The sequence below is a fragment of the Sciurus vulgaris genome (genome assembly GCF_902686455.1).
Source record: "Sciurus vulgaris genome assembly, chromosome: 9".
Classification (NCBI taxonomy): Eukaryota; Metazoa; Chordata; class Mammalia; order Rodentia; family Sciuridae; genus Sciurus; species Sciurus vulgaris.
In genome coordinates this window covers 48,131,879-48,137,179 of record NC_136469.1, presented here as the reverse complement: position 1 = coordinate 48,137,179, position 5,301 = coordinate 48,131,879, and the positions used below count along the sequence as shown (strand labels likewise).

Below are 5,301 nucleotides of genomic sequence, written 5' to 3'. Positions count from 1 at the left end.
GGCCAGGCCGCATTCCCACTATCCTGTGACTAGCCAGGGCCCCCGTTTAATCTGGTTGATGAAGAGTCGTCCCTCATATTCCTCTGGTGTTCAGGGCCCTTTGTTGGGGGGCGGCTGTTAACCTGTCCTGACCCTGAGACTGCAGTGGTGAAAGCCCCTGGAGAAGCCCAAGCTGACAGTGGTGGCTTTTGAGGGAGGCATCAGGAGGGTACCAGCTCTCTGGATTCCTGGCAGAGGTGGGGGTCACAGCAAAAAAGCACAGGGGTGGAGGAGGGTGGCCAGTGCTGGGCCAGCTGTCTCCAGGTGCTGGTGTCTCCAGATAGCATGCTATGTTGTGGGTGGGGAAGGGTCTGGCAGGGGACCTCAGTTCCAATTCTTCTCTGTCCATCAGAGAGCTGGTGGTTACCATGGCAATGTGGAGCTGGTGGAGGCCAAATGCAGCTTCGCTCATGAAGCTTACTGGCCACTTCACCCAGGACAAGGCCCTTTGGCAGAAGGGATTGAGGCCCGGCCCCTGGCCTCCTGGAACTCCAGCCTCTGAGACAGTCTCCAAGCCTTGGGGAGTAGCCTCTGAAGATGAGCTGGTGGCTGAATTGCTGCAGGACCAGAATGCACCACTTGTTTTCCCGTGCCCTGTAAACCTTCAAGATGGATGACCTCCTGGCAGAGATGCAGGAGATTGAGCAAATTTCCTCCAGACTCCCCAGAGAGCCCCTGGTGTGGCAGACTTGGCCTTATCTGAGAACTGGGCTCAGGAGTTTCTTGCAGCTGGAGATGCTGTGGATGTAACCAGGATTATAATGAGACTGGTCCCAAGAATTCATCACTGAAGTTACAGACCCCTTGTCTGTGTCGCCTGCCTGCTGGGCTGAGGAATATCTGGAGCAGCCTGAGGAGAAGCTATGAGAACAATCTCCACTGATCGCTGGTATGATGGGTATCATCCTGAGGAGGAACTGCAGCACAGGGCCAGTAACTTTGTGGCAGAGGTGGATGACCCCAAATTGGCTAATTCTGAGTTCCTGAAATTCAGGCGGCAGTTGGGTGAAGAGTAGGTGTCCCTGGAGTCTGTTGCAGGGTAGGGCCAAGCTCAGGCAGAACAGTGAGCAGCAGAGTTTATTCAGCATCAGGGTACATCAGATGCTTGGGATGACCAGTTCAAAAGACCAGTAAACACACCTGCACTTGGACACGGAGTTTGAACGTGCCAAGTCAGCTGTAGAGTCTAACGTGGCTTTCTGGGACAAGTTGCAGGCTGAGTTGGAGGAGATGACAAAACGGGATGCTGAGGCTCATCCCTAGCTCTCTGACTATGATGATCTCACAGGATAATCTGCTTTGTATGATAAAGGTACTAGTTTGAGAAGGAGAATCTCCTGCATGATCACCCTCAGCCTTTCGAAGAAGGGCTAAGTTGACTTCAGGAGGGGGACCTGCCAAATGCTGTGCTGCTTTTTGAGGCTGCTATACAACAGAATCCTAAGCATATGGAAGCTTGGCAGTATCCGGGTAAGAATGAGCAAGAGCTTTTAGCCATCAGTGTGTTGCAGAGGTGACTGGAGCTAAAGCCAGATAACTGGACGGCACTGATGGCACTGGCTGTGAGCATCTCCAATGAGTAACTACAGCGACAGGCCTGTGACACATGGCAAAACTGGCTGCACTACACACCAGCCTATGCCCATCTAGTGGCACCTGGTGAAGAAGGGACTGGTGGGGAAGGACTGAGCCCCAGCAAGCGTGTCTTGGGATCTCTGTTGTCTGAATTCCTGTTTCTTGAGGTGAAAGAGCTCTTCCTGGCAGCTGTGTGCCTGGACCCTACCTTCATTGACCCTGATGTGCAATGTGGCTTAGGAGTCCTCTACAACCTGAGTGGGAAGTATGACAAGGCTGTGGACAATTTCATAGCTGCCCTCAGTGTTCATTCCAATGACTACTTGCTGTGGAATAAGCTGGGAGCCACCCTGGCCAATGGAAACCAGAGTGAAGAAGCAGTGGCTGTGTATCGCAGGGTCCTTGAGCTGCAGCCTGACTATATCAGGTCTCGTTACAACCTGGGCATCAGCTGCATTAACCTTGGGGTTCACCAGGAGACTGTGGAACACTTTCTGGAGGCCATAAACATGCGGCCCTCGGGTGAGGGAGGTGCCTTGTCAGAAAACATCTGGAGCACACTGCATTTGGTCTGTTAGACCAGAGTGACACCTATGGGGCAGCTGATGCCCGGGATCTCTCTGCCCTCCTATGACAGTGGAATGAGCTGCCCTGTGAGTGTCTGCTGGAAGGGGTCTCTGCTTTGGATGTGACTCCCTCTCTTCCAGTGGGCTTACCAAGGGGGTGGGTTAATGACCACAAGTAGTTCGGCCTCTCAGGAGCTGCCTCAATATAGGGGTGGATAGTCTGTGTTCTAGGTCCTACATAATTGTAGGGAAAAGAGCTGTTGTCAGAGTCCCTTGGTAATTCAAGGGCTTTACATCCAGGTACAGCTGTGTACATCATGCCCTTTCTTGGTGCTGTTTTTGGGTAGGACCCAAAGATATAGGGTAACTGTTGTCATCAACTGCCATTTTTGATGGGGTCTACCACATTTGTAATGTCTGTTCTTTCACCCACTTATACTCAGAATTGGTAACAGTTCTGTTTCCTTAGGCAGTTTTGTGTAGGAGGCTCTTCTGCTCTGCATCTCTAACAAAGGCTGTGTCTGGGATGGGCTGTGTTAGAAGCTGGCCTGTTTGATTAAAATGTCCATTTAGCCCTGCAGAGGTGAGTTTTGGTGGGTGCTCATAGTTTTGTCATCCTTGGACCTCTCCTGGCTGAGAGCTTGGGTTCCTGTGAGTGCGATGCAGATGCAGTAATGCTAGTATTCTATGCAAGGGGTCCTCAGGAACAGCTAGGGTCAGATAGTGTTTGGGGGTGGGGCAGGAGGAAAGCTTGTGTGTGGAGTGGGCCTGGAGGAGACTAGGTGGGATCAGATTAGGGGCTCTGTCCTGGGGCCTTTGGTGAGAAGATTGAGGGGTGTGGTGAATGTAGTAGTTCCTCCTTTTAGAAAGATCTGTGAGGAGGAATTGAGCTAACTTTTGTAGAAAGTTGGTTTGGAAATTGAAGTCTTGCCAAGTTCCTAGTAAAGAGGGGGTTCAGTGTTACCATAAGTCTTTGCTATACTTCTTGAAATGTTTCTAGGGGAAAGTGTTAGAAAATCCCTTTCCCCCACATCACCTCCACAAGGTGAAGATTGAGGGGAGACTGAAAGGGAGCAGTTTGGATGCTTCTCAACTGTTTCCTGCTTGGGGAGATGCACTAAGCCCCACAAATGACTGCTTAGCCTTTTGCCTTGTCTTCAATAGCTAATGATCAGAGAGATTTACTTTTTAAACTACCATGGCCCCAAGGTTCCATCCTGAAATTTATTTTTCTTTGTATGAACATGTATAAATGATTTTAAAATAAAACTATAAAATATTTGTATGAAAAATAAACTGATTTGGGAAAAAAAAAAAAGGACAAGTTGCCCAGCTATAGAGAGAGCAGCATAATACTGGCAGCCACCAGACATCAGCTCTAACCAGGATCTCTTTTAGCTGTCCAGCCAAAATCACTCTTTCCTGGGGGCAGAAGGGAAGCCAACTATTGAACAAGACAGTGAGGCAAGGGGCTGGCTATTTCTACCTAATGTGGATTCCTCGGAGGAGCTGTATTATCCCTATAAAGAGAGAGACAATAAAGCATCACGTCCCCACATGCCCCATTTCAGTTCCCCAAACCTAGCCAAGTTAGGGGAACAATGAGAGCAGGCCTGGTCTGGTGTACCCACACACATATCATCTTGGCTTTCTCCCACGCACACTGGGAACCAAGGCGAGTTAGTGTTATCTGTAGAAAGCTACTTCCCTGCACATACGCCAGGACTATTGGTGCTTGAGATGCTGCTCATATAAGCAAACTGAGCAAGCTAATGCTGACAATGTCACTGCTTCTGCAGCCTAATATACAGAATCCCCTGAGTGGGGATGGGCATGGAACTGAGGGCACCATGGAAAAGATGAATCACTCATCTCGCCAGCCACCACTGGGACAAGAGGAGTGGGGGAGAGGAGGCCTTGCTTGGCAAAGCACTGTGAGGGACCAAGGTGCTGCCAGCCTGTTGCCCCTGAACTCTTCTTGGAGCAGTCACTGATCTCTTGTAAGTCTTCCCCAATAAACCATATGTTTCCCATGCTTTGGACACTTTTTTTTGGCTTTCCTGTGCTCCACACTACTGACCTGCACACCTGGGCTGTGGACATGATGGGGCGATCACGGCTCCACATGTTCCTTTGACTTCATCAGGTCAGCATGGCTTCCCTCTCCTTTTCTGCTTCCTGTAACTTTTGCTCTCCTAACTCATTTCTAAATTTGCTTTCTGGAGAACCCAATGATTACAAGGGAGGTAAATTCAAAAAGGCACAGAGAAGCACAAGTGAAGAGAAGAAAAAGAAACAGGATCAGAAAGAAAAAAAATGTTGGCCTCTCATGAGATGAACTGGACCAATAGTAAAGTAATTTTCTTGGCAATGCTCTGTTGGGAGTTGCAGGCACTGATAAAGAGCACTCAAGGAACACAGTGAGGTGCTAGCATACAGCAATTAGGAGGAATTATAACATTAGGTGACTGTTGCCAATTGGTTGGTTTAGGTGAATATAAAGGAGATAAACATATGTTGGAACATGGCAAGAAATCAGACTAGAGAAACAAGAGCCAGACCACTCCAACTGCTGCATCCTATGTCAAATAAATGAGTGTCTTCCTTCCCAGCTTTCCTGAATATGTTCTTTTTTACCTTCTTTATTTATATAATCTTTTGACAGAAAATGGCATTAGAAGGAAATTTTCAAATATAATGGTGTTATCATACTTTTAGTGAATATTGGAAACAAACTTAAAGTCAAACATCAGAGAGGAACCATGCATTTTCCTGCTACAATATCCACTTAGTCTTATGTCTGGCAGACTGTAGACTCCAGTGATCACGAAACAGGTGGCAATTTGAGCACATAGAAGATTTAGTTATAAAGTATTTAAAAGTTTTTATCACCAGTGTGCTCTCAGATGGGAACAATTTCTCTGTGATGTGGTCTTTCCCAGACCAAAGTTTCCAGATGTCTTTATAAAACAATGTGTAACCATCTATCCAGAGAGCTCTTCTTGTCTGTGACATGCCTTTCAGACATGTCACAATCCCTTAACCATGACTCAAAACACTTTGCAAGGATACCTTCATCAAATTGATTGTTGTTTACAAGACCTTGGAACTAGGCTAGTTC

General features: G+C 47.9%; 1 pseudogene across 1 annotated transcript; it reads left to right on the top strand.

Moving 5' to 3' along the window:
* The first annotated feature begins 449 nt into the window (after positions 1 to 449).
* LOC306669503 (peroxisomal targeting signal 1 receptor-like) lies at positions 450 to 2,248 on the top strand (annotated as a pseudogene). The gene is made up of 2 exons: positions 450 to 1,019; positions 1,131 to 2,248. The product of its transcript is annotated as a peroxisomal targeting signal 1 receptor-like (transcript).
* The last annotated feature ends 3,053 nt before the right edge of the window (positions 2,249 to 5,301 follow it).